This window comes from Gymnogyps californianus, chromosome 18, assembly GCF_018139145.2.
Source record: "Gymnogyps californianus isolate 813 chromosome 18, ASM1813914v2, whole genome shotgun sequence".
In the NCBI taxonomy this organism is placed as follows: domain Eukaryota; kingdom Metazoa; phylum Chordata; class Aves; order Accipitriformes; family Cathartidae; genus Gymnogyps; species Gymnogyps californianus.
In genome coordinates this window covers 816315-844053 of record NC_059488.1, presented here as the reverse complement: position 1 = coordinate 844053, position 27739 = coordinate 816315, and the positions used below count along the sequence as shown (strand labels likewise).

The 27739-nt window shown below is 41.8% G+C and overlaps 1 protein-coding gene across 1 annotated transcript in view; it reads left to right on the top strand.

The window, feature by feature from the left end:
• Positions 1 to 395: 395 nt before the first annotated feature.
• The window catches only part of EXD3 (exonuclease 3'-5' domain containing 3), a 298010-nt gene continuing 270666 nt past the window's right edge, over positions 396 to 27739 (top strand). The window contains 2 exon segments of the mRNA XM_050907868.1: positions 396 to 433; positions 7332 to 7400. The gene's annotated coding sequence lies outside the window, so the exon portion shown is untranslated.

The following is a 27739-nucleotide window of genomic DNA, read 5'->3' as shown; positions in this document are numbered from 1 at the left end:
CAGTGCAGTCAGCCGCCGGGACTGGCACAGCCCATAAGGCTGCTTTGGGGGCTTTTTTAATTAAATAGGTATTCTCACGGCCATATAGCAGCGCGCGTTAACTGCAGTATGTACGGTAGGCATACGGACGCCGCCGCGCTCTGGTAAATACGGTAAACCCCTCCTGCTCTGCCCCCTCCCCCGGTCACTGAGGCGCCGCCGGGCCGGGCCCCGCCCCTCGGGGGCTCGCAGCGTTGCTACGGGCGACACCGCCCCCTGCAGGCGCTGTGCATCGGTGCCCGCGGAGAAGAGGGCCGATAGGGGCGCGGGGCTGGGCACGGGAGGTTCCGGGACCGGTGGGGTTTGCCGTACTAAGCGGAGGAGCGGGCGCGACGGGGAAGATTTTGAGCGACGGACTCCAGAGTTCCCCTTGCCGCTTCCGGGTTGGTGCCAGGTGAGTGGCAGGAGCCGGCGGCCGCACCGGGGCAGCTCCGGGCCGGGCTGCGGCTCCGCGGGAGCCCAGAGCCGCGGCGGGGCCGTGCCGCCGCTGGGCCCCGTTCCCTGCGCAGCCCCAGGGTGGGGGGAAGCGCGGCCTGGCCCTGTGCGGAGGAGCCCGGCGCGGCGCAGCGGAGTTTGAGCCTCGGAAGCCCGAGAGGAGCGGCGAGCGGGGCGGGCGGGCGGCGGCGGGGCCGCTCCGGGTGTACGCACTTCGCAGCCAAAATAAAGCCATGAAGCGTCTCTCGGCCTCCCTGGGTGGCGCCTCCCGGCGGAGCCGCGCGCGGGGCGCCAATACGGTAGCGGGGGTGTGGGGGGCGGCGGCGGGGTGCGCATCCGCCGGTATTTACGGTAGCCGCCCGCCGGCGGGCGGGGGCTGGCGGGGGGGGGCGGCTCGGCTCGGTCGGCTCGGCTCGCTGCGGGGCAGCCCCTCGGTGCCGGTGTTTGAAACGGCCCCCCCGGGCCTCAGCTTCGGGCGAGGGTGCTGCCGCCCCCCTTCTTGCCGGCGGCCCCCGGGCCGAGGGGCCCCGCCTGAGGTACGGCGGGAGCCGGCCGGCGCCGGGCTGCTTCCCGCCCCCTTTCCTGAGGGGCCGCCCGCGGAGTGTGGCACCGGTGGGGTGCGTGTGGCGGCTGGCCCGGAGCCGGTCGCCTGGCGCTGGAGGCGGCTGAGCGGCACCGGGGCCGCTTACGGGGAAGACGCTGAGGGGGAGCGGGAGCTGCGCGGGGCGGCCCGGGCCGCGGGGCCGGCAGCGGTGCCCGGGGCCGCCGAGTGGGAGATGGGGAAGGAGGGATGGATGTGTGTGTGTGTGTCGGGAAGAGAAGGACAGCGAGTGCAAGTTGCGAGTTCATAATTACAAATAATTACATGCTTTACAGTCTTTGCGTAGCTACCATACATAATTACACGGTATACAGATAATTGGAGTGAATTAATTACAAGTTATCAATGGAAGCCAAAGGAATCTGTGGCAGTCCTGTTACATGCAACAGTAGAAGTGGTGTGTTTTCAAACAGCTTAGTTTTAAACAAATTGGTTGAGCTCCCTGTCACTGATTTTAAATGTTTTGGAAAATGGGGAAGAAAGTCAGTGGGATTGGAAGTACCGGGAATATTGTCCACACGTGTGGAAAGATTAAATGTGTTTTAGGAAAACAAAAAAAGCGAGTTTGTTAACTTGATGTCAGTAGCAGGAATAAAATAAAATGAGCAGGTAAAACTTTGTAAATAATTAGAATGTACAAATAATACAGATAATACAATGAATGTAGAGATTAAAGGCTAAACAACATATGCTTGGAAAAAAGATTCTCCCCTCCTTCCCCCCCCGCCATGTTCCTTCTTGAGAGGGGATTTCAAGATCTGATTAAGTCAACTGATGATATAGTTAGTATCACATACTTGCAATTCTCTGAGGAATTTGCCTCTAGTGTGACCTGACAATTTAATTAAACAAAGGTAGTGTTGTAAGGCAGCAAGACAAAAATTAAGAATGAGCTTAGGAACAAATCCTACATCTTGATCATTAATTGGAAGACATAAATGAGTGGGCTATATCCAGTCAGCTCCTCCACTTACCAGTTCTTTGCTCAAATACTAATACTGACTTAAATTATCCAAAAGAAGGTTTATACCTTTGCTGTTAAAGTTTACTGATAACAGATAGGCGAGATGATCAGTGACAAGATGTTACTGCTGTAGCCTGGTCTGACCTTCCTGGTTAGATGGTTCCAAGTGGGAGAAGGTTCTTAATATAATGAAAAAGACGGTGTAAAGTCTAGAAACCATGATAGCTTCCTACTGCAAACACAGAAGTGGCAGGGAGTGACTTGAAGGATTTAGTTGCATCAGTGACGCAATTTGGACTTCACTGTTGTGGGAAGAGTTGGTTTGATTGGTTTTTTTCCTAAAGAGGATCGAGTTGGAGTGATCATGTGTGTGCACATGGTGGCGTTAGAATGGGCTACTAGAACATAATCTCCAGGTACAGTAGCTCTCAAGTAAGATGAAAATACTGGAGAGTTCAGAGGAGGCTCTGGTTCTGGAAAACAAGCCATGTAACGGACTTAATGAACTCGGTTTATGCAGGCACATCCAGGAGAAGAGCGTTAAGAAGTGACTCAGCCGCTCTGTGGAAATCCATACCTATGGGAACGTTAGCTGAATATTTTCAGTCTTTCCAACAAAGGCATAATGAGATCCGGTAACTGAAAGTCAAAGCTACACAAATTCTTTTAAATACGACACAATTTCCTCGCAGTGATGGAGATTAATTATAGGAATAGATTACGGGAGAGGTTAAAGGCTTGCTGTTATTCGGAGCTCTTAAGCTGAAACGATAACAATTTTGAAGACGGGTTTAAACCTGAAATTTTGGGCAACTTGCTGGTGCGAGGATGCCCATGTGGTTTGGGGGAAATCAGTGAGATTATCAGTGAGTCACCTTCTGGGACTCTGTACTCCTTAGGCTGCTTGGCTGCAGAAATAGCAGGATTTTTTTTTTTTTTTTTAGTGTTGCTTAAAGGGCTGTAGTTCTAAATTAAGATAGGTTTAAGCAATCTTATGCTTTTGGATGAACCTCTGCTTCAAGGGGGAATTCTGCATGCTGTTCTTACAGAGGAAAGTTAGATTAAGGTAGTGTGTTTCTTCCTCCACTGTTCTTTAAATCATCAGAGTTTGGCCACAGAGAGCAGATACCGAGTTGGGCAAAGGGGTGTGCTATACTAGTTCAGAGAATCCCCTCCCTCATTTACTATGTCTTCCCCGTACGTTTGCAGTCCGATGCAGATTTGATGTCAGGAAGGGATTTCCAGCCAAGTCTCACTGTTAAGGCATCATACGAGTTTTTCACCCTCAGCAAGAGCATAGTTTTCATGCTGGGACTTTCTGCTGGTTTTATCTCATCAGGTTCTTGTAAAGGGATTTTGGGATCTATTTGTCTCAATGTATTGTTTCAATAGGATGAGAGTGCTTTCGAGGTAGTATGTTTTATTAGAGGGTATTGGATGATGGGGTCAACTAGAGGATCTGTTGACTCACTCTGAAATTATGACTTTTTAATTAAGATAAATAAATAAATCTCTCTGTGCTTCTGTGAATAGTGAAACTCTGCCTCTCGGGTAGCACTGTGCATTTGGTGTGCTCTGAGGGCTTGCTGCCTCCCTGGTTTTATATGGAAACAGGCACCTGCCCGTGGCTGTGTGTCAGCTTTTTGGCACAGGCGTCACTAACAGCCATGACTGGTTCCATGCTTTTTCTCGCTGTATGCAATAGAGCAGGAATAATCAAATTTTAGCATGTGGAGTAGAATCAGCAAAGTGCATATTCTGGAACATAAATGATCCATCAGAAAACCTCTGTTTGGAGTTTTTAAGGCAATAATGCTGTCTATTAGAAATGATAACTCGCCTGCACGAACTTTGTTGGTGCTTACACTTTAGCAGTTGCAGCAAACTTTTCTCAGCTCTCTCTGTTGGGGCAGTTGAACATGCTGCTTGTATGAAACTGCATCAGACAAACGTGCAGTGCACAGAGCACACGCAGGCAGAAGGACTGAACTGCACCACTTCAAATTGTGCCTTTTCCAGTGACACAAAGTAGTGTTGGTCCTTAATGTAAGCCATGGCAAACAGGAATTGGCAAAGCTGAAACAAGTGTAATTTCTGTTGTTCTCCAAAGGCAGCTTGGAGAGAGGTGAGAGGCAGAAGCGAGTGCTCCCTGGGAACACACTCAGTGTTGTGAGTTCTCTGTTCAACTCTGCAAGGAAGCTCGGTGACTTTATAGCTCGGGTCTTCATGCAGAGGTAGATGCGTCTGTTCACAGTTGGTAAGGGGAGCAGGTCTATGCATTTATACTCTTTGACAGCCAAAGCAGTTGCTCCTGTGAATAAATAATTTTACCCAAACTTACATTAAATAACTTGCTGATGTGTGAAGTGATGTAGCCTGAGAGGAGAGGGGATGAGAGGGCACAGGCCACCTCTGGACTGACTAAAGAAACAGTTTGACAGAGACATTTTATTGGAATTGTGTTCTTCTCCTGAACCAAGTTTTAATAATTTGATTCAAAAGCTAATTACTGAGTTTGTGTAAGATGCCAGTGCCTTTCAAATAAAAATTCTTTTTTTTTATGTAGCTCTCTGAGGATGCTTGATGCTATGACAGCCTCCTGAAGCAGCTCCCCTTTGTAATCATGTGCACTGGAGGAAGGGATCGCCGTAGAGGAACTAAGCAGTGTGTGAGAGGAATAGAATTACATTAACAGAAACAGGAGATATGCTAAGTGCTGAACATCTTACTGTTTCACATTTTCATCTTTTAATTGAATTAATGTGTAATAAACTAATATAGTCTAGGAAGAGCTATAGTAGATGTCAGTGATAAAAGTCTGAAAAATTCTTGTGGGAAAAATGAAAAAGGGGAGTGGGGTAAGGGAGGGCTGAAGAGAACCTCCAGTCAGATTTCTATCAGAAGAGAAGTCTGGAAAGCTGTTTTCCCAGAGGATAAAAGTCTTGTTTCTTTTGTGAATCCTTGTGAAGGTTTGGTGTTGCAATGTGACCAAATGACATTAACTTGGGCCTGGGAGGTGAGGGTCTTGTCCAGCTGTTTGAGATCAGTAGGCTGTCCTTTCCCAGCTGTGCTAACTACCTGCTGGATCATTTGGAGCAAAGAATGCTTTATGGTCTGCAGATAAAAATCAAGCAAGAAAACCCTGCTTACGTAATTAACAACTTCTTTTGTCTCAGCTTTGCCAGTCGCTTGGGATGATGCTCTGAGCATAGTCCTTGGTGTTGGCTCTAAGTAGAAATAGACCTGTTTGAGGGTTGAGGCAGTTGCTATTGTCAAAGACATTTCTATAGAAGAAAAAAAATTCATGTGTTACTAATTCTTATAGAATAGTCCTCTTTAGCAGTGTCTTCTGCAAGAAATAGGTGGGCTGATGAAGCTAAAGAAAGATTAAGTGTTTTGGAATCTGCTCAGACCAGAAGCAGCTAAAAATCCTTCAACTTCTGTCTGATCACCTGTAGAACATGAGAGTCCTGTTCCTTCTCTGACCAATACATCCCACTGGCACAAAGTTGCGTGTTCCCTGTACTTAAAGTTGCAACACTGTGGATCTCGAAGGAGAAGGAAATTGCTAATGAAGAAGTAGTAGATATAAATAATGGAAGAATTAACCAAAGGAAAGAAAGTTCTAATTTATGTTGTATAAACATTTGAACAGCAACGGCATTAGAACCAATTTTGAAACTAATATGTAAGGCGTGGTTAACATTGGCGTCCTGATACAGAGCTGGGAGCTGCTGTTCCTACGGGCCTTGCCTGCCGCTGCTAGTGATGGTAGCTACTGAAACAAAAACCGGTGTCAAAGCCTCTTTTTTATGTCGTAGTATAGAAGCCAGATTCTCTGCTCAGTGCTGCAGTATTAACCATTACTGAGTCTGTTTGTGAAAGCATAGCTGCAGATTTATATCAGTGTAGGTGAGATCTGACTCCTGTGCCTTTTACTAAGTGCATGTTGCTAAGCTTAGCATTACCGTGCTTCTTGTTATACATTACCAAGCTAGAGCAGAACAGCCTCTAGCTCTACGTGTATTTCATGCATTTAAATGCATTTAAATAAATTCCTCTTTATTACATCTCCAGCTCTGCCAAGGGTATGGTCATACTTCATGTTAAGTCTAAATGTGTGGTTGCTGTCATTTTGGACTGTTCTTTTCTGATTAAAATAATGCTGTTTTTTCTCATTTTATGGCTAGCTATACCCATACGATGTGATTTATTCTTGGCTGTTGCTCATCTTGCCTTCAAAAAGCAGAATACTTTACAATATAAGGGGTTACCCGTATAGCTATGCACATAACTGTGTGGTTCGGTTACTAATTTCAGAGGTTTTTTTGCTCTTACATTTTTCCACATTTTTGTTCTGTGCTGAAACTTTCTGCTATATAGTTCAAAAGACACTTTATGGTAATTTTTTATTTTCACACAAATTCATTGAGCGTTGTTTGGGTTACATGTTCATGAAAGAAATGTCTCTTTTTCAAAACATCCAGGACACTGTCTATCCACTGCTGATCTTTTTAATGTCAAACTCTGCCTGAACCTCCTCAAGGAATAAGCTGTTATGTCAGGAAAAAAGTTGGCTGGAACATAGCAGTGCTGTGAGGAATGTTTGAAAATGGGAGAGCGAGCACAGGAGGAACTTTGCACTGCTTGGGAAATGCTTGCTGTGTGAAACTGCTCCACATGGGTTTTCTTAGGTTATACAATTGCCTGTAAATTTTTGGAAAATATTCCTTGGGGACTAAAATCTCCCACTGTTACAAACTGAAGAGAAATGGGTTTGGCTTTTTGAGAAGGAGTGTGCAATTTTGCTTTACCAGATAAATAGCTGCTGTTTCAGACTGTGCAAAGCAGGTTTTTATTAGCCATGTAGTTGAAAGCATTATTGTTTGTTTTTTGTTTGGTAAGCAGTGGTTGCCACTGGGTCATCGGGATGGATGGGAGTGGAGGTTTCCTGATGATGTTGTGTTTGTTGAAGTGGATAACCTGCGTGGATTAGGACAATGGTTTGGTGTTCTAAATTCTCTGAATGTTTTAGAACATTGGTATGGTGTTCTTGTTAGTCTTTTGTGACTCTTAGCCACATGATCTTAACATTACGGTAAAGATGTTTAGCAAGAAGTAAAAATGTTGGCAGGTATGTAAGGCTCCAGTTCAAGAAGACATCTGATGCCTGCAAATTTCGGTCTTTCCAGGATAAAGCTTAAGTTAGGATTGCTTCAGTGGAGCTCAGGTGTTGTGTTGGTAAGCGTACAAAATCTCCGCATGTTAACAGGCCTGTTTGCTTCCTTGCAGCTCTGTGGTGGCAGTGGAATTCCCCAGACATCACTCGGCAGATAACGCCTTCGCCATCCTCCTTCAGGGGTGAGTTTGCCGTGTCTCTGGACTCGAGACTGTTCAAAGGGGTTTGACGACATGGGGGCAAACTCCACATTTGGCAGGATGGGGGCAGTACAGCTTAAGGAATTCCTGCCCCTTTCTAGTCTCTGAGCTTAGGAAAGGATCATTTTAACTTTGATTACTTTGTCGATCTCTTTCACCTTATGCTCATAGCTTGGGTGTTTGGGAGACAACTGAGTGGGGTGCCTTGGTGCAGGACAGGGTGGGAGGATGAGGGCAACAGTTGCATAGGCTGCTATGACTGTTCTGATCCCACACTGAGCAGCTGTGCCCTCGTTGCATATTTATAGGTAGATCTTTTAAGTGGAACAGTCCTATTCGGACAATTTGACATTGAGATTATTAAAATTCATTTCTGTTCTGAGGCTCAGTATCAGCTTTTCTGTGTGGAGTTTGTTTCTGAAAGTAATACAAACATATTTTGTTTGCAGGATGTTTTATTAGTTTATGTAGTAGGTGAAAGGGAGGTTGACAATAAACCAAGTACCAGTTTTACAAACTTGTAGCAAATACTGTTTCATCACTGTAGTTTGGTGACTACTCTTAGATGAAGACATCCTTTCAAATAAGCAATATTTTATGGTACAGCAGCGTATTAGGGAATAGATTTAAGAGGATTCCATTTTGATTTGTGAACTTCATTCATGATGTTCCCTTATTTTTGTAAAGATTGATTTAACTACATCCTATGTTGAAAAGTTACCCAGCAGTTCGTTACAGATAAAGCAGATTGTGTAGAACTCAGTTTATCTTAAAAAGTTGTACTGGGTTAACTGCACTGAGACCTCATCTGATTCAGTATCCTTTCTTCTCTCAGAATGGGAGAACTGTGAATTTTCCCATCTTTCTCTTTAGTACTGCTGCCTACTAAGATGTTTACCAATGAGGGCTTGCATAATACAAGGAAATATAAAATGTCTGTGCAGGAGCAGTCACGAGTTAGCGTATATCATCTGTTTTCCCCTTTTGTTCAAATGGAAACAAAGCTTGGTGTTTAATGAGAAATTTCTGGAAAATCTCATTTTGGGTTTTTCTAGTCTCCCTTGTATGTGTTCTGAAATGTACCTGCAGCTTCGTTAGAGGGCACTCTTGAATAACGCATGGTGAGGCTGCTGTCAGACAGCATTCACCACATACTCTTCAGAGAAAAGTCCTGATGCAGATGTAATTTGCTACCCCAGAGCAGACAGTGTGAAGCCAGAGACAGATTGTCCTATATACTTTGCTATCTTACGATGCAAGGCAAGATTGACTACGTTGCAGGCTGATTTGATGCTTGTGCTGTATATGGAACATAGCAACAATCTATTGGATAATTCACTATTGTTTTCCAAATGTGGATTAATTAAATAACTTGATTTTCTCACGGCCTTTACCCCATAAACTGCCTTGATCCTAAATGTATATCCATTTTGGAACTTTTTTTTGTATTGTTGCTATCATCTTAAAAAAAAAAAAATCCTTTAGAAACAGTAAGTTGCTTCAGAAACTCTTGGGTTTTAATTCCAGCCCTTACATCAATTCCTTCTGTGCCTTTGACAAATAGCTTATTGTGTCTTCTTTCACTTTCCTTCTGTAATAAAGAGGATAATGATTTTTGCCTTGGGAGAATTAATCAATGTATATAAATGTGCTTTGAAATCTGAAGTATTTTAGAATTTTTTAAAAATATAATTAAAATATTGAACAAAGCAGGAGTCAGGGAAGTCAAATCTAAGACGATGATTATTGCTTACCTGCTTTGGTGCTGCTTCTGTTCTGGCAAGATGATAGAGACAGATCATTTGCATTACTTTTGACTTTTCTTGATGTTTTTAGTTTTTTGTCCAAGGAGAAGCATTCTTTATATGCAGGAGTCAGATTGTCTGTAAACATAAACATAGTCTCAACTTTGTCCAAAACATACCTTGTTTTGCTTTTAAAAAAGCATACCAAACCGGTGTAACTTGAAACATTTTTCTGAGCAATTAGCACTGAATCATACCCACACTGGATAGGCTTGGCAAAACTGAAGTGCATGTTTCCTATGCTGGAACCGTGCCTACATAGCATAAACCTCAGCTTTAATATATTGCTTTACTTAGCCTCTAAATTCCCACTTCTGTGTTAGCATTACCGCTAGTAATACCGCTGGGTTCTACGTAGCCACTCATCGGTAGTGCTCATGTGCCTCTCGAAGATGGGAGAAGAGGCATTGCGTGGGGATGCGATTTGAATAAGGTCACAGAATAGGGCAGTAACAGCTAGGAACAGAAACCAGTTGTCTGGCTGACTGACACATCTCCTTACTGGGAAATATTCCTTCCAGCTGGGACTGGCACATCTTTCTTACCACAGGTTTAGCTTTACTCAGAGGTGACAGCTTTATCGTCTGTGGGTTAAAGATGGTAGACATTGCCGACCTGAGAGTTTATCAAAGCAGATTCTGTGCTACAGCCAGAAGATAGTACGTTGCTTGGTATCCTAAAGAACTATGTAGTGCTTCCATGAACTCTAATGGTCCTGAGACTCCACTTCTCCAGAATTAAAGCAGAATAATAAGAAAAAGCACTTGTCAAGCCATCTTTTTCCTCTCCTAGTTTTTAATCTCCTCTGGCACCTTCCCTTTCTGTCCCATTAGTATGGCTCCTTGTTAGCTTTTTGGCAAAGAGTGGTTGCCTGGAGTAAGGAAGGAAAGCTGAAATGTTCCTTCTCAGGAGTCCTTCATGTCTGTCCCAACTAGAGGGTATGTGAGGAGGCAGCAGATGCTGAGCTGAGACATGGTACTGTGTGGGTGGCTGCAGATGTATGGAAGGAAGCACTGTGGAAAGACTCCTGCAGACTGTAAGGCAGTTGGTTGGAACAAGGTGAACAGCTCTTACGGTAAGGTCTTGGCGAGGCAGCCTTGCAAAACAGCCGTTGGGCTAAATGCAGGCACAATAACTTGTATGCTTCCCATCTCCCACCACCTTTCATGGGAGGGTGGCGATAGCAGCTTCTCTGGGGCAAAGGCAGTGGGTCAGGGAGAGCGAGCAGCCCAGGCCTGACCCTGGGGCTGCTGTGTGGCCCCCCGGATTGTTTCGGTGAGTTGGGAGTAGGGCAGCAGGCAAGGCAGGCTGGACGGTCAAGCTGTCAGGGATGGCATCTGAGTGACTGCATCAACTGTAGTTTCTGAGGAAACTTTTATTTGCCTGACTGGCAAATGGAATTTAAGGTGAAATGGAATAAATACGGGCTTCCCTGGTAGAAAAAAGCCAGTTACTAAGCCTAAAGCATTTTTGTCTGTGGGGCTGGGGATTGTATTTTTAATGGTTTTGAAAAGCTCAGCCGTTGTGATTTCTGTAAATGATACTGGAAATGACATTTTGAATGACAGAGGCTTTTGCCAAAATCTTTGCCCCTCAGTGTTATACTCTGTCCCATATGTAGATGCCCTCTCATGTGTTTTACCACACGTAATAGTTTGGGTGTTCTAAAAAGTAATAGTAATCTAGAAGCCAGTGACATCTACAGAACGTGCTGAAGAGGAGCTCCAGCGTGCTTGTATGAAAGACTTTCTTCCAGTGTTGAATAGCATCTCCTACAAGTATTTTGTCACACAACATTTCTGTGGAACTGAAATTTTATTTTTATGATGATTTATGTTTTGGTCGTTGTCATTCTTTGAAGACTAGCCGGAGTTGTGTGGTGACATGTTTGCATGGGTTAGCCAATGCCATCTTCATGGCATGATGTATTAAATGTAATTAGTAGATGCTAGTGTCATCTTTGCTTTAGCTCTGAAATCAGTTCCAGGTACCATCTGATTTTTATTAAAAAAGATGGCTGCAGTTCTTGGTCCCATCTATAGTTACAATCAGTGTCGTACTTAAAATGTTCTGCCAAGTCCTCCTTGTTTTTCACGTGCATCAGCAGTGGCTTGTCTTTTTGGGATCTGGAGACCAAATGCATGTTTCTGGGCAGTATTTTGAGGATGGCGTTGTGACTGTAGTTTCTTGAGCACCTCCCTGCCGTTAGCCTACCTCCAGATTGACATTCTGGTATGGCAGGTTATTGTGTTGGTCTCAGAAGACGTTGTGGGACAAATTGCTGTCTGATATGGGTAGGTAGCAACAACTGGAGAGTGTTTCCTGCTTAAAGAAGAGTGAAAAAGCCACTACTAATAGAACTTAAGGAAAGAAGTAGAACGAGTGCTTATAAAAATACAGGAGAGGAACATAATGGGGGAAAGCATAAACTTAGGCCAGTCTTCTGCCTAATGTAATAATGTAAATGGAGCAAGCAACTTTTCTTTTTTTCTTTTTTTTTTTTTTCTTCTTTTCAGTAGAAGCAGTTTAGCTGAGAGCTGAGTGGTGCTGGCTGGCCAACTTGTCATAAGTTTAAGCGCCAGGAAGTAAATATTTTTAAGTAAAGCAAATGCAAATCTTTGGGGATATACTTAAAACACAAAAGAAAGAAAAAAAGAATGAAACCGAAGAAACACTTTTGTGTACAGTGTCCAGAGCAATTTTAAAATGCTCTTGTTCCATGCCTAAACAAATGGTTGTTTCAGCCAAAGAGAAATCTTTCCTATTGATTTATTACACCAATTTAGATATAAGCCCTCTGTGCAGGATTGTCAGTTTAATAGAACAGCTTTCTTTCTCCTTTCAGATTTAATCCACATGTTGTTATATCAACAGAGCCTTTGTCTCTGCTCAGTTATGAGTTATCCTTTTTTAATAAAAAAAAAAAGTGAAAACACATGTTTTTTAACAGCCCTATTACAAAAAAGCGTAGGATGACATAGGGGAGAGGTGACCATCAAATAGCGACTCTGATTTGTAGGTAACTTCAAAGCGGTGCTGCAAATGACAGAGTGAAAAATGGACCTCTCACCTCTCCCCGTCGCAATGGCTGTGGAAAGCCCAACAGTGACAGGAGGAGGCAGCGTTATCTTTAGCCAGGATTTCCTAGGGTTTTTTTTCCCCAGCTTGTGCAGTGATGCTAAACATGCTCTTTTTAGTTAACTCTAATTTCCTTCCTTTTTTTAAAAGGGGGACTTATCCAGAGGTGTATGTAATTCACATTTCCTTCCTTCCTGCCTCCCTCCCCTGCAGAGAAGGATTTCTTTCTTGGACCCCTCCTGTTTTCCAAATGGAGAGGAATTACTCTCAGGAAACTCATGAATTTGGTATTATTTCTGTACTTGGTTTTGTGAGAAAACATTTATTTGAGTATCGATGCTTACTTGATACCTACATGAGGGTTCAGAAGTGCATGTTAGAGCTGCTCAATAAAGCAGTGCACTACATTGTTTGATTATAACCTTTACTTGGACCTTATCACACAACTAACTCCTGTAGCATCATGAATTAGTTCTGAAGATTTACTTCAATACATCCTGAACTGGCAGCTTGGTGGGCTGAATGCAGCCAAAGGCAGAACAGTTGCAATATCGATGTCTTTGGTGCTAGCCTGGTTTCTTCCAGCTTGTGTTAGACTCCTGGCAGTCATCACAGTCTCCCTTAATTCTCTTTCAGATGTCAGCACAGCAGATCCCACCTCAAGTGTCAGTATAATTATTTGCAGTGGTGTGATTTTAAAAGAAGCTAATAATGTGTCTTTAAGCAGAAGGAATTTGTCATTTAAATTTGGCATTTAAAAAATGTGGCATGATCCTATTCTATTTCTCAAAGTTATAGAAGAGAGTAAGAAAAGATCCACCTTAGAGGCTTTAGGAGTCAGTGATGGGAAAAAGAAGCTTGTGTCCTCGCTGCCTGAGCAGATAGCAGGCCTGGCAGTGATATTGTAGCTCTGAGGAAGGAGTGGTCTTGCTGTATCAGGCAGGTCCCTTGGTCCACCAAGCTCTTGAAAAAAGAACACAAAATCCTTGGCAGCAGGTATGCAGACACTAGGAACTGGCAGCATGTTTTTTTAGAAGTTAAACTGGTCTGGCTTTGTCAGAGGACAGGTAAACCAGGCAATGGTTAGCAGCCTGTGCTAAAAGAAGCAGACTGTTCATGTTTAAGGCAACTTAGATGCTATCAAATTCTCTGGACGTTAACTCTGCAAGTGTTTCTTGCACAAGGAGAAAAAAAATCCATCCCTTTGAACGTGGCTGTGGAATGCAGACTTACCAGGGGGTTGTTTGTTTTCCTGCAGACTGGCCTTTCGCCACTGCCTGCGTTTTTCTTATGAGGGCTGAGCATACCTTTGCAACATAAGATAAAACATGGATCTTGGGAGGATTATACTTTCCAAGCTCTCTCAGACAGTCTCCTGCCCTCAAGTCTGCATTCTACCAAGTTAAGTTCTCCAAACCTTGGTACTAATGGATATTTAGATTAGGTTTGTTTCCTTTTCAGTTTATCACTGTTCTTAATGGCAGCTAGCCATTATTACTTCTCAAAACAGCTTAGAACTTGAATCTTTCCAGAGCAGTGGTAAATGAAAGGGGTGTTTGGCTAGCAAGAACAATTTCGTTATACATGGGTTTTGCAGGGCATTGTACTATGTTGTGCTTTCATCTAAAATATCCTTGGGCAACCTCATCCAACTTTGAAGTTGGCCATCCTTTGAGCAGCCGATTGGATTGGAAACCTCCAGAGGTCCCTCCCAAACTAACTGACTCTGATTCTGTTTTCTGGTAGAGTTCTGGCAAAGGTGCTTCTTTTGGCTTCGTTTATATCTCCCTTCACGCTCAACAGCTTTCATCATGTTCCTATCATAAGCAGTTCTTTAAACTGAAGTCATGTGTAAACATCAGGAACAGTTTCTAAACTGTAACATGAGTTTCCTTCCTTCGTAGTTTAGACTGTTTTTTATGCTGCCATATTCAGATGATATGAAAAATCAATTTTCTTTTATTGCTATTTATTAAGAGATAATCACTTCTTTTGTCCTCAGACACCAATGTTTTACCATAGGGCAATACAAAGGATAATTTTCTAAAAGTTAATAGATCTTGTTCTTGGGTCAGCTTTGTTCCTTTGCACTCTTTGTTGGGAAGCTGCAGAAGAAGGAAAGACAAAGAGAGAAGAGCCTTGTTATTTGGGATTTATAAGACTATATCGTTATTGCCTTTTAAGTGAGTGTTGCATTTTTGAGTTAAAACCTGAAGTTAAGAAAAAGATACTATTTTTGTGGATATTGGTACCTATTATCCAAACACTTTAGCTCCTACTTAACTTTATGCTGTACAGTATTTTGCTTAAAATTTAAGCAGTTGCTTAAGTTACTTTGAATAGTAATGGACTTGATGTGTCTTACTAATTCAGAAACTATGCTTGACAAGAGAATGCTGACAGTTTGTTGGCTTGCTTGGATTTACGATTTTATTCTGAGGGCAGAACAGGATGGTGGGGCAATTAGATGGAGTTACATATACCAAATCTATAATTTATCACATATGTACTCAAAACTGAAGTTGACTAATCTTGTAGTTCATGCTTGCTGTATGTTCAGACTTTAACCTCTCTGTTTAGATTGCCAACGTGGTGCCAATTAGAGGGACTGTGATGTGGACACTAAGGAATATAACTCACTTCACATGGGTTACCAAACAGCTAGCAGATGTTAAGCTAATGGTTCTTGGCTACTACCAGCCTGACTTGGATTTCAACCCAGAGGTGAAAGAATTTATTTCTCTCCCATTACCATTTCCCTTGGGCCATATTGTCCCAGGCGTCGAGAATTCCTTCAACTTAGTCTGGAAGATGATGTAAACATTTTCCCTCCCCCTTAAACCTGTTCTCACGGTGTCTTGTATGTTCCTTTGTTTTTATGTTAATTTGCCTTCTTTGGTATTTGTTATTCTACTGGTAGGCTTTATTATAAATGGTAAATGCAAATGTAAATGCTTTAAACATACAACTGAAATTCTTAAGAAGAGAAGTCTGTGCTGAGTGTGTGCTGTGGTTCATGTACCATACCTGCAGCTACGTCTCAGAGATGTGACAAAAAGTCTGTCTTAGGATTACTGTTACTACTTTGAGTAACAAAGGCCATAGAAAGCGGTGGGTCTGACTTGCCTGGGATCCTGCCTTTCTTTGTTCTCATTACTGAATACTGTACTCTCAAGCCTTGTAAAAAGTGTAACTGCAAGGCCCATAGTTTTTCTTCTAGGGATGAGTCAATGCTGAGCAACTACCTGGCAGATTCTGCGGCTTCTTTGGTGTGATTTAGAGCAGTAGGTAGTAGTTGTTACTCAAGGCAATTTAAAATATGGTATGAAATATAGTGTAATAACTGGAAAACATTAATCACTTTCACTTTATTTTCTGTGCTCTTTCAAGTGATAGGTATGATAAGGGGCTCTTTGTCTATATAACCTTAGCAGCTTCAGGAACAGAGGTAGGGTAATGGAGGATGCAGCTGAATGAACAATAGAACTTGAATACTTATTGATGCCTAAATCCCATTTCATAACTCACTGTATAGTCATCTGACATGTTTAACCAGTGTGTGTAATATTAGGGCTGATGCTTTTTGCTCTCTCTCTGGTAACTTTGTCTTTCCTTCTGTGAGGATTTAGCCTTGGACCTAAAAATGTTGTCTGTAACATTATGTCCAGCATTCAGTTTTTCAGCAATTTCTTTGCCTTGCTCATTTTATACTTTGGTAAAGGCAGTATTATTAGCATAACAGGTGTTTGAAAAGCAAAATCATACTTAATGAGAAGTTTTCAGTTATAGCTTATTTTCTTACTGACATGCTATTTTGAGGTGTCAAACATGATCAACATGAACACCAACAGGAGGAGCTGGGTGAGGGTTAAATAACTGTCATAGTTATTTTTCAGTGAGCAATGAAAATAAATGGCTTGCAAGGTCCTGTCATTTGTTGCTTTTCTTCGAGGTGCTAAAGAAAATGTTTCATTCAGTGATGCATTTGATGCTGAACTTCCAAAGAGAGCAATTATTTTTAATTTCTTGAGAGGAACAGAACTGTTTCTGTCCTGTGGATTCATCTTTCTTGATGTTTATGTGTTTACTAAGGACAACATAACAGAAGTAATGCAAACAGTTATTCTGTACTTATATGATGAATGATAGCTAAATACTAATTACCTTTCTTGAAGAGCAATTAAAAACTTTCACATTTTCTGTAGAATGAATAGGGAAAACTCAACATGATAAACTGAGAAATAAGCTGAACTATCTGCTTTTCAAGAGTGGCAGGTTATTGAGTGTCAGGTTTGGGGTGACAGGAAACAAAATCCAACAGCAGTTTGTAACTACATTTGCTCTTCTCATTCTCAGTATCTAGGTAAGTTGTTCAGTCCAGTAGATGCAGCCTTTCTCTAGTGATTTCACTGGCTTTCTTCCCCTCTAGACTTCCATGTAGCTCTGTATGATAAATTATTCCTCTTTGGTTTTTTTCCTTTTAAGAGACTTAAGAAGCACTGATGATCAGGTCTGTTCTCATATGTATTTTAGTGTGTAGGTTCAGGGACACATTGAAATTATAATAAATACGGAAAAATTTCAAAGTACATCATCGTGTTCATGTAAGTTTCTCAAATATATACAAGTTAACCCCAAAATCAAGACACCAGAAGATTTCCCTCCTTCCCTGGGGTTGCTGGCTTAATTAGTATAGGTTTTGTCTCTCATCTGTAGCGACTAGTAGAAAATACACTTGCTGGTTCTTTTTTCTTATCATGCATATCTGTAGCCCTTTTTGCTGGCAAATAATAGCAGAAAAACTTTAGAAGTCCAGAAGAAACTAAAATGCTTGATGCAAGAATTTATTAGATAATCGTTCAAGCAATATTTTCTAGCTCTTCTTGAACATAGCTTGGTTTTTTTACCACTAAAACTTATACCTACCATGTTTGCTTTGTCATTGAAAATTTTCATCATATAACAGACAGTTTTTCCCCTTAGATTAGCATTGACATAACATGAAAAAAGAAGAAAATTGCACCAAATGTGTATGTATTTCTAGACAGACTCTGAAATCTTAAGGTGGATGACCTAGGGAGTTTGCTTTTTATGTGAGACTGTTGAATAGGGCTGTAAGAAAGTGGATGGAAGGAAAACATCAATTGGAACACCCCAGTAGCAAGCTATAGGTTACATAAAAATGACAGAGTGGTTCAAACCTGTGGGGGAATAGTGCGGTGTCTTAAAGCTAAATGTCAAATCAGGAAAATAACTGTATTAATAACAGAATCCTTAAGATGAGAAATTCTCGAAACTTGTAGATAGGAAAAGTATAGAGTAATACAGAGTATGTAGCTTTAAAGTAGGAAACACAATGGGAGAAAACTGGCACTCCAGTCCTTTTAGGCATCAAGAATGACATCTTTGGGAAACATCTGGTTAGGGCATCCAGAGAGAGGAAGGTACTTTTGACTTTCTCCTGGGAATTGTAAAGAACTTGGTACAAAAGTTTTGTGCCAGTGACCCTCCGTAAGTGTGAACACAAGTGTGCTTACAGGTCCTTGCAGAAGTAATCCAAGCCAAAAACTTCAGTGAAGTGATATTTGATTTCAAAAGGGAAAGTACATCAGAATGAGGAAGCTTGTTAAAAAGAAACTGAAAGGAGCAGTGAAAAGGGTGAAATGTTTGTAGGTAGTGTGAAGATTATTTAAAGACACTATACTGCAGAGCAAATGCCTCGGCCCTATCAAAAGCTGATTGAGAGAGAGAAAAGTTATGATGTGAAACAGCAGGGAAGAAAGGCTGTAGAGTCAGAGGCATCCTTCCAAAAGCTGAAGTCATGACCAAGTGAGGAAGACAGAAAAGAACAAACACTATGAAACGCCAAAAACTTAGAGGAACAGCTTTCAGAAAGTATAAAAAGTAACGGTTCTTTTCCAAATATGTTGGGAATAAGAAGCTTGTCTAAAAGTTTGCAAAAACCCTTGAAGACTAGGGTGTGAAAGAATCACTTGCAGAAGGTGGAGCAGAAGGAAACAAATGCGTTTCTGAGGCATCTATGCTCCTCATGGTTTCTTTACCAGAACCCATCTCAAACTCAACTATTAATGGAAGAATTTAAGAATGCAGTGAGCAATAACTGACTGCAGGGACCAGGATGTTAGAGCCCAGGAGGGATTCAAGGGAGAAACTGTTGAATTTTTAACACTTGTGTGCAACCTTTCAATTAAAACCTCCTCAGCCCTATTAGAGAGTAGATAGGGCTGATATGATGCCAACTTGCAAAAGAGTTCCAGGGAGCTTGGGGAACAGCAGACAGAAATCTGGCTTTGTATTGTGCAGCGTCGTCAAAAGAATAATATAGATTAGAATTATTTGGCACATGATTTTATATGAACATGGAGGCGTCAACATGTCTTTTGTAAAAGGTAGTTGCACTTGACAAATCTTCAAGGATTTGAAAGGCTCAGCAGACATCTGGATTAGGGTGTTTCAGTGTGTATGGTATCCTCAGATTTTCAAACAGCTTCTGACGTGGTCCTTTGCCGCAGCTTCTTAAGGCAAGTGATCCTTCTGGGGATAAGAGAGAATGGTCTTTAGTAAAGCAGTGACTGGTTAAAAGATGAGAAAATGTGTAGCAGTAATCGTTGTTATAGTGTAGGGTCGTTACCATTAGAGTGACACAGGAGTCATATGAGACCTGTGCTGTTTAACATTCTCACAGATGATCTGAGGAAGGCAATGGATAGAGAAATAACAAAGTCTGAGTGATTTAGAAGTACTTTGGCATAGTCAACTCAAAGCTGCAAAAGTACCTACCTCATGGTACTATGTGATTGGAAAATAAACTAGCAGGTTAAACTTGGCATCAGTAAATGTAGAGTAACATGTGAGGAAAATGGAATTATCTCTGTTTACAGCTGTGGCTAAACGAGGTACGGCCTCCCCCAATAACAGATTATGGAACTGCTTGCAAATGAAGAATGTCTGGGCCTGAAGAAAAGATGCCTGGGTGGGACAGAAGATAAGTAATCATTTCCCATTTCTCTTTCATTCCCCAGCAAAAAGTTGGTACATCAAATGGAAGTAGGAGGTTCAAAATAAACAAAAAGAAGTACTTCTTTGCATGAGTGTCGTGGTTTAACCCCAGCTGACAACTAACCCCCACACAGCTGCTCACTCACTCCCCCCCCAGTGGGATGGGGGAGAGAATGGGAAGGGTAAAAGTGAGAAAACTCGTGGGTTGAGATAAAGACGGTTTAATAGGTAAAGCAAAAGCCGCGCACGCAAGCAAAGCATCACAAGGAATTCATTCCCCACTTCCCATGGGCAGGCAGGTGTTCAGCCATCTCCAGGACAGCAGGGCTCCATCACGCGTAATGGTTACTTGGGAAGACAAACGCCATCACTCCCAGCGTCCCCCCCTTCCTTCTTCTTCCCCCAGCTTTTTCTATGCTGAGCATGACGTCCTATGGTATGGAACATCCCTCTGGTCAGTTGGGGTCAGCTGTCCCGGCTGTGTCCCCTCCCAGCTTCTTGTGCACCCCCAGCCTCCTCGCTGGTGGGGTGGGGTGAGAAGCAGAAAAGGCCTTGACTCGCCATAAGCACTGCTCAGCAATAACAAAAACATCCCTGTGTTACCAACACTGTTTTCAGCACAAATCCGAAACGTAGCCCCATACCAGCTACTATGAAGAAAATGAACTCTACCCCAGCCAAAACCAGCACAATGTTGAATACAATGTGGCAGCTGTTGCAACAAGACTGGTGCTGAGAGTTTCCATGAAAGCAGTTGGATATATTCTTGGAAGAAAGATCTATAAAGTCTATTTCATACCAATACAGAAGACCTGGCATGTGGAAATCTTAAGCTACAAGTTGTTGCAGGCTCAGGGAATGTGTTGGGGAATATAGCTGCCTAGTCCTTTTCCTTAGGCGTTGGCCGCTGACCGCTGTCCAAGACATGATACTGGCTAGATCAAGATGCGATCTTACTTAGTAAGGCTCATCTTTGGTGCCTTATTCTCTTTAATTGTATTTTGCTATTTCTGTGCTTGTCTGTTCCAGCTACTCCCTCCTCTTGCAGATGCTCCTCCTACAAAATAAATGAAACTTGTTTTTTTATGAAAACACACTTTTTTGTCTTTCTTTTTGTTGTTGGTTTTTTGTTTGGTTTTTTTTTTTGGTGTAGTACATTGAGTTGTCATGTATGTAACTTAAGTTTATTGTGTTTGTCTGCAGACTTCTTGGACAGAAAATGGAGCTGCTGCTTAAGCATTTCCATATGTATTCAGCTATATTGTTCAACTATAGTCTTCACCTAATGTAACTTGTAAAAATAAACATCTTTAAAGGGTTATTTTTATGTGTTGGTAAAGAGTTAATGGAACCAGAAAATGTTTCACACCAGCGTTTGTCCCTACTGTGGATCATACGAAGGCTGTGTCATGTCCTGCTAGTTTTTAAGCAACCTACAGCTTCATCTCTATGAATTTCATGGCCAATTAGTTGATCCCTCCAGGAGACTTAGTTCAGTACAATCCTCCTGACATTTGAACACAGCAGAATACTTGAACGTTAGCAAGTTTTCCATTTATAAGTGAGTTGTTTGTTAAAAGCAGAGAGAACAATCCAAACTCTGCCAAGTACATGCTAGGCGTACTCAGCCCTGCTGGCCTCAGACATAACGTGTTGTCAATTTTGGTTTTATTTAGGGCAGATTTGCAAAACTGGTGTGTTGATAGAGACATAAGGGAGTGTGTGATATGTCCCATCTGTGTAAACTCAATTTTCTATATGCTGTCTTGCAGAGATGGTATGCTTTTGTATGTTTTTTATTTCACACCTTAAGCTGAAGAAGCCAGGTTTGAGGAGATGTGCTATATTAATTTAATCACTTGTAAACTTGAGATAGCTTGTTGGTGAAGGTGTGGGTGGCAGGAAAGAGTGGTCATCTCTGTCTTCTGAATCAGCCCATGTCTCCCCACCTTTTCCCATTCAGCAGGTAAAACTGTCTCCCCTTTTGATTCCATCTGTGGCGTTGAACCATTTATCACCATAGGAAGAAGTTAATGGGAGTCCTGACGTGGAGAATGTTATCTACTTGTCTTCTGCATGAAAAGATGCTTATATGGGAATGAAAATTGTGGCAGTTGCTCTGATTTTGTCTGCTTTCTAGTTCCCAGCTTTTCCGTCACCAGTAGAAGTGAATGAAATAGGAACAGTGGGGTGAGGTTTGAAAAGCCCAGTATTGAGGAAAAGTCTGTATCCTTTATGTACAAGAAGAAATTAGTTCTAGAGTCCTGCAGGGTGTGGGAGGAAACTTGTGATGCTCTAGGAGCCTGTTGATCGTTCCTGGCTAAAATTGGCCAACATCTCCTTAATGTGGTTGTGAGAAGTACAGAAAGCAGAATGGAGGCAAGGCTTTCTAATACTGAGGCATGGGGATGCTCTAGAAGTACATCATGGTCTGGGATGATACGTGGTCACTCTTTGGTAGTGTGTCAAGATCCCATGTGACTTTGTCTGAGTCGAATTCAAAGAAGTGAAACCAGAAGACAATCATCAAAATGAGAACTTGGATGAGAATTCAAGTCTAGTTTGGAGCTTATTATTTTTGAGGGAAGCTGCACAGAGTGCTCGATAGAATCAGATATGCTTAGGAGTAAAGGAATCTGGGTGGCTTTCAAGAGTATCCTCAGAGGAAATATATTAAAAGCATAGTTTATTGGTAATGGGATGAGAACATTGGCTGAAGAGGCAATGCTGGTGTGCCAGAGCTGCAGGAGGTAAGCTCAGGTTCTGCAAAAGAGTTGCTGGTACAGATGCTGCTTTGTGCGAAAGAGGGAGGGAGTTGGATAATGTGTGATTTGCCATCCCTTGGCTGAGGCTGACTTACAGCTGAAAACTGAGAACCTGTCAGTCAATAACCAACGAGAGCAGGGTGGCAGAAGGAGCAAGGATTTAGGTTCACTGCCCTGGCCTCTGTTCAGTCTTTATGAAAATGGTAAGAGTGCAGCTATGTTCTGTGATAGCAGCTGTGTTACCTTCCAGACATCGTTCCGTCGTCAGTATCTAATCATGCATTTAGGCATTTTGGCATATGCTGTAGAACTTGGATGAAGGAAATCTCCTTTGCAATAGTCCCTTCTGACAGCAATAGCTAAGGTTGTAAAAGAGATTCCGGGGTTTTTCTTGTGTTTACCAATTGAATGATTCCCTTCCCCCCCCCCCCCCCCGTAACTTCTCAGACTTCTCTTTGCTCAAAGGTATAAATCTTCTTTTAGAAATACTATCACAGAAATCCTTCCATCTTGTCTACAGTGTTTAACACAGAAGTAGGTACCTACATCTCTTAGATATACCTCTTAGATATACCTCCAAGAAAATAGCAGAAATTGAAAACTACTCTTGGAAAGCACCTTGGAAGAAAATATTGCTTCTGGTGAACTTAAAAAGTTTTGGTCTTTACCAGATATAGGGACTTTAAGACTGGAAGTTATGATTAGAGCGATAGTTTCCTCTCTTATATAACATGGTCTACCACTGTTTGCATTTTAACTTCTTTTAAAAGATATCTAGTCTTTGTATACAGACTTCCTTTACTGTTTTAGGATTATTTTTGAAAGGCAGAATTCTTGCAGAATCACAGTATCCCTGTGAAAGTGTCTCCTGTGACCTCTTTGTCCATTGGTGTGTCTAATAGGGATTTCTGATACTAATTTAGAATCCTTATTGAACTACTTTCTTTTTAGTTTTCCTCCAGACTTCTTCGATTTGTCAAGAGCAGTTTGCTTTTTATTCCTGTCTTCCCATATGCTGACAGCCACTCCTAGTTTGGTGTATTTTGCAAATTTAATAATCACCTCTTGGTTTTCAAATTTGGGTTTTTTGATTCAAGTAGTAGCTGTGAGTGATAAGCAATTTCAGCAATCCCCACTAACTCAGTTTCCTTGCCAGCTTGTGGCATTGTTACCGCCTGCCTCTTTCTTCCCTGTTCCAGTGCTTGTTCATAGCCTTATTTGCAGTTTTCCAGAATTGTCATTGGAAGGGAAGCTCCTTAGGCTTGCGGCATGCTACGTTTAGGACTCTTAAAGAAATTTAAGTTTGACCTTCTAGCCGTTCTTTACTGAGCATTTGCAAATGAGAGTTTTTCTGTGGCTCTCAACTTGGCCTGATCTGTGGAGATTTTAATGAGAATGGCAAAAACACATCCGGGTATGGAAAACATACGTGTTTCAGAAATGGAGGAAATGCTTATGAAGGAATTTTCTCAAGTAATTCAGTCTGCAATTTCCATCAAGGAAATATCCACCTAGATAAAGTTTTGTAAAATTACAAGCAATTTCAAATCAGGAGTACATTACAGTCCTATTGTTGGGGTTCTGCAAGTCCGGTTTATAACGATTTATGAGATTTCTAGAATTGAAAATAGCTTGGAATCAACTAGTTTTGTGCCTAGACTACATTCACGTTTTTCATTATTAGCCTTCTGCTGTTTGTTTTGTGTGTGTGGTGGTGGTGGGGTTTTGTTAAGTCTTTTTTGGGTCCTGTTTTAAATGACACCTCTCTCCTGGGTGTTCCAGTCCAGGAGAACTGCAGTGCTTACGGGCTACTCCAGAGAGTTCAGTGGTGCTCTGAAACCTGCTTCTCTTTCCATTGCCTGGAGTGAGACCAGACGCTATATTTTTTGCTGAAGTGAGGTGAGAAGACTCCCAACCTCTCTATCTCTGAGAGGGACTGAATGTAGACATCTGCTGTAGCTCTGTACCCTGCAGAGCTAGTAAGCCCAGGATTTGTATAGTGAGCGGCGAGAAGTTTCTAGGGCATGAGTCAGATTATCCTAAAATGAATAATCGCCTAGGAGGGTATGTCTCTCTTGACAACAGGACTAGCCGTAGGAGAGACAGATGTCTTAAATGAGGTGACACAGAACCTGCAGCTAGTATCTCATAGAAATATGAGAGAACTAGAGGAGAAAACAAGGTAACATACCCTGCTAAAATAGGAGCCTGGCTAAAATCAAATGAAATCTATTTAAGTGTTGCTATTGAGTAATCAATGTGAAATTGCTTTCAGGAGCAAAATTCTTGAGAGCGCTTTACCCTTTTCTTGTTTGTTTTTGTATTGGTTTCCATTTCCTATATCGTTGTTACAGCGCTTGTCAATGAGCTGTTGAGGTTTAACTATGGACAAGCCGAACTCTGTCTGCCGTATGTATAAAGATATTTGCCAGATCCCCCCCTCCAGGCAGAATGGTGTGCAAAGCAAAATATGCTCATTTTTCTTCTGCTGCCTCCCATCTGTGCTCACACCAAAACCCACAGGGGCACGGTTGTATAATCCTGTGCAGCAGGAGCTAGACAGGATCCCTGGTGGCTTTGCTGCCCTAAGGAAGGGGTGGAAGACTGTGGAGTACAACAGGAGGCTGAAAACATGGCGATTACAATCTGTTTCAGCTGACTAAGTGTGCATTGTCTTTTAGCCAAAATTTTGCTGGAACTGTTCAGTAAATACATATACTGGATCTGTTTAAGTGAGCCCAGTGTGGGTTTTGAGCTGAAGGAGACATCCTTCCCTGGTCACCAGTGAATGTGTCAGTGTGACTTTCAAGAACTGAACTTACCCGTGAATATGATGGCTGAAGTTCTCTGCACTAGTGAAGCTGAGATCTGAAAGGTGTTTTCTTGAGGGTTTTGGACCCATCCTTGCCAAAGGTAACAGAATAAGGAGGTGTACACTGGTGCTCATAAAGCTTAACTTATACTTACTTTTATTGCCAAAAAGAAGCTGGCAGGTATCCAAGTGCCATTGAACCATCTGTAGAGGGAAACTGTATTTCGTTCTTGTGGAAGATGGATATCTTCCATTTCCTATTAGCCCGTCCTGATTCTTCATGTTACCGGTAAATGTTTGTGTCATTCATAAGCATTCATAAAATGCAGTCTTGGATTATGGAGAATTCATAAATATTTAAAAATGTGAAGGAATATGAAGAATAAAAAAATGAGAGTAGTATAGAGTTCCTCTTTCCTTGGTCTCTGAATGATAAGAAAATTGTTGTATGTCTTCCTAAGTCTTCCCCAATGCATTCTGCCTTCTGGCGATGCATCCAGCTATAACACTGCAGCAATACCAAATCTCCTAAGTCATTTCATTACTTAATTTAACAATTGTGATACGGAGTAAATGCAGGATAGAAATAAGGTGCCTTTTTCAAATACCCACTTCTATTGAACAGAGAAAAAGGAAAGGAAAGCATGATGTTTTAGTGAACTCTTACTTTTTAATGCAGAGTATCATCTAGATTTGAGCCTGACCTAATAGTGCCCCTGAGCTTGTGCTTAATTTCAAGTATTTCTTAACTCCAAACTTTAAAAGTAGATTTTGCAGACTGATATGAAGTGCTTTGCTGGGACCTTAAGGAGGATATTAGAAACAGCAGGGCATGGAAATTGTACAAAATGTTTGTTTGACTTTCTTTTTTCACTCAGTGGCAGTTGCACAGGCAATACTTGAAAGCTATTGAAAATATTGAAATATTGAAAATATTGAAAGCTTGAAAGCACAGGCAATACTTGAAAGCTACTGTGTCTGTTTAATACAGTCCAGTTTTCCCAGTCTGCTAAAACAGAGACCAGAGTCCTCCTTTCTTAACTCCGTGTTGCTGAAGATTAAGTACATTCTTGGAATAAGGCCTGTCTGTAGCTTCTTATTCACACAGGCTTGGAAACGTTTATGCCTTGCTACTCAGTATTGCTGGGTGCAGCACGCGGATGTTAACGCAGCTTTGCCGCTGTTAACTGCGGGAGCATCGGAAGCTAACCTGCTTATCGCATGGTCCGCCCTACTGCCGAATTCCCTGGAGAGCCCTTGACCAAATAGCTGTGGGAGGTTAAAAGGATATCGTTCCCCCAAGTCCTTTCCAAGCACATGCTCTCATTGTTCTTATAATTGGAAAGGATTTAAATGACAATCCATGCTGGTGGCATACTCACAGCTCTCCCATTCATGTGATATTTATTACCTCCTTTAGAAACAGCAGCATTAAATTTAGAGGAATGCACACCATTATGTTTCTCTGTACTCAAGGCTGAGGACTCCCTTTTCCATAGTTTTGGGCAATAGGTTAAAAGCAATGATAAAAAGGTGTACAGGGGCTCAGCGGATTTATTTAACTGAAGCCTTATTCTCTTTTCTGCCTTTGAGCAGGTAACATCTACCAATAAACTTGGCTAGGTCACAATAAATGCCTGATGATTCTACTATCTTATTGATAACAGAATTTATCCCATTGTCTCGCTAACTACTGCTGAAATTAATGTAGAGGAGAGCGGGGTCTGAAATCTCTTACAGCCTCCACCAGAAATCAACATTCATCTCTCCCGAGTTCTGTGGAGGTACCGATAAATGTAGTGAGCCATGTGCCCAGGATACTGGAAACGCATGTGCTTACCAGTGCTTTCAAGAACGATCGATGTTCAAGTTCTGCTTAATCACAGAAGTGGATTAATTTGGTATGTTTGTGTCCAGTTATATTTCTGGAAGCATAAGAACAAAATAAATTGCTATAGTTTTTCAGCTGATGTAATGGCCAAAAGAAAATAAAGGAGACTTCCCCAAAGGCTTATATTCATAAAATCTAATCTTTCAGCATTCCTGAAAGATCTATTGATCAAAACTTTGTTCCTCTGAAAAATGGATCAAATTTAGAAGCCTGTCTATTCTCAACATTTAACTGTTGGTTTTTTTTCTTTGTTCTCAGCTGCTTTTCAGCTACTGTGACAATTCAGTGGGATGGTGTTGGGTTTTGATACTGAGGATCCCATCTGTTGCCCACTTTATATAGTTGATTATTAGTGAAATAAAGAACAAGAGTAGGGAGAGAGTGTGAACAATCTCTTCCAATACCAGAGTTGTGGAGCTTCGAAGTAACAATGGAAAGGTTTAGATCAAACATAAGGAGATACTTTTTCATGCAACATAGATGAGTTATGGAAAGCTTTGATGCAGGGTGGTAAAAATGCTAAAGCTCTTGTGAATTCAAGAAACAACTGAACAAATTAGTGGAAAAAAATTCCATTAAAGACTTTTACAGGCACAGCCTCCATCTCTGCCTCAGATCCCTTGTGCAGCAGATTTCTAGAAGCTGGAAGAGTGTCAAGGAAGTATCACTTCACACCTGCTCCATTTTAATAATATTCCCTCGGCATCTGCCATTGTCCACCTTTGGAGACAGGACACTGGCTAGATGATCCTTCAATCTGATTGTGCTCCAGTGTTTGGAAAGCAGCAAATGCACTTCCGTCCGATGAAGCATCTTCAAGGTCCATCTATGCAGTAACCCAGCCAGGAGCTAACAGAAAGGATAGGTAACTTTGGGGAGCATTAAAAAGAAAAAAAAAAAAGAGATGACAAAAAAATAAAAGAGATGACAAAACACAGATCAAAGAGAGT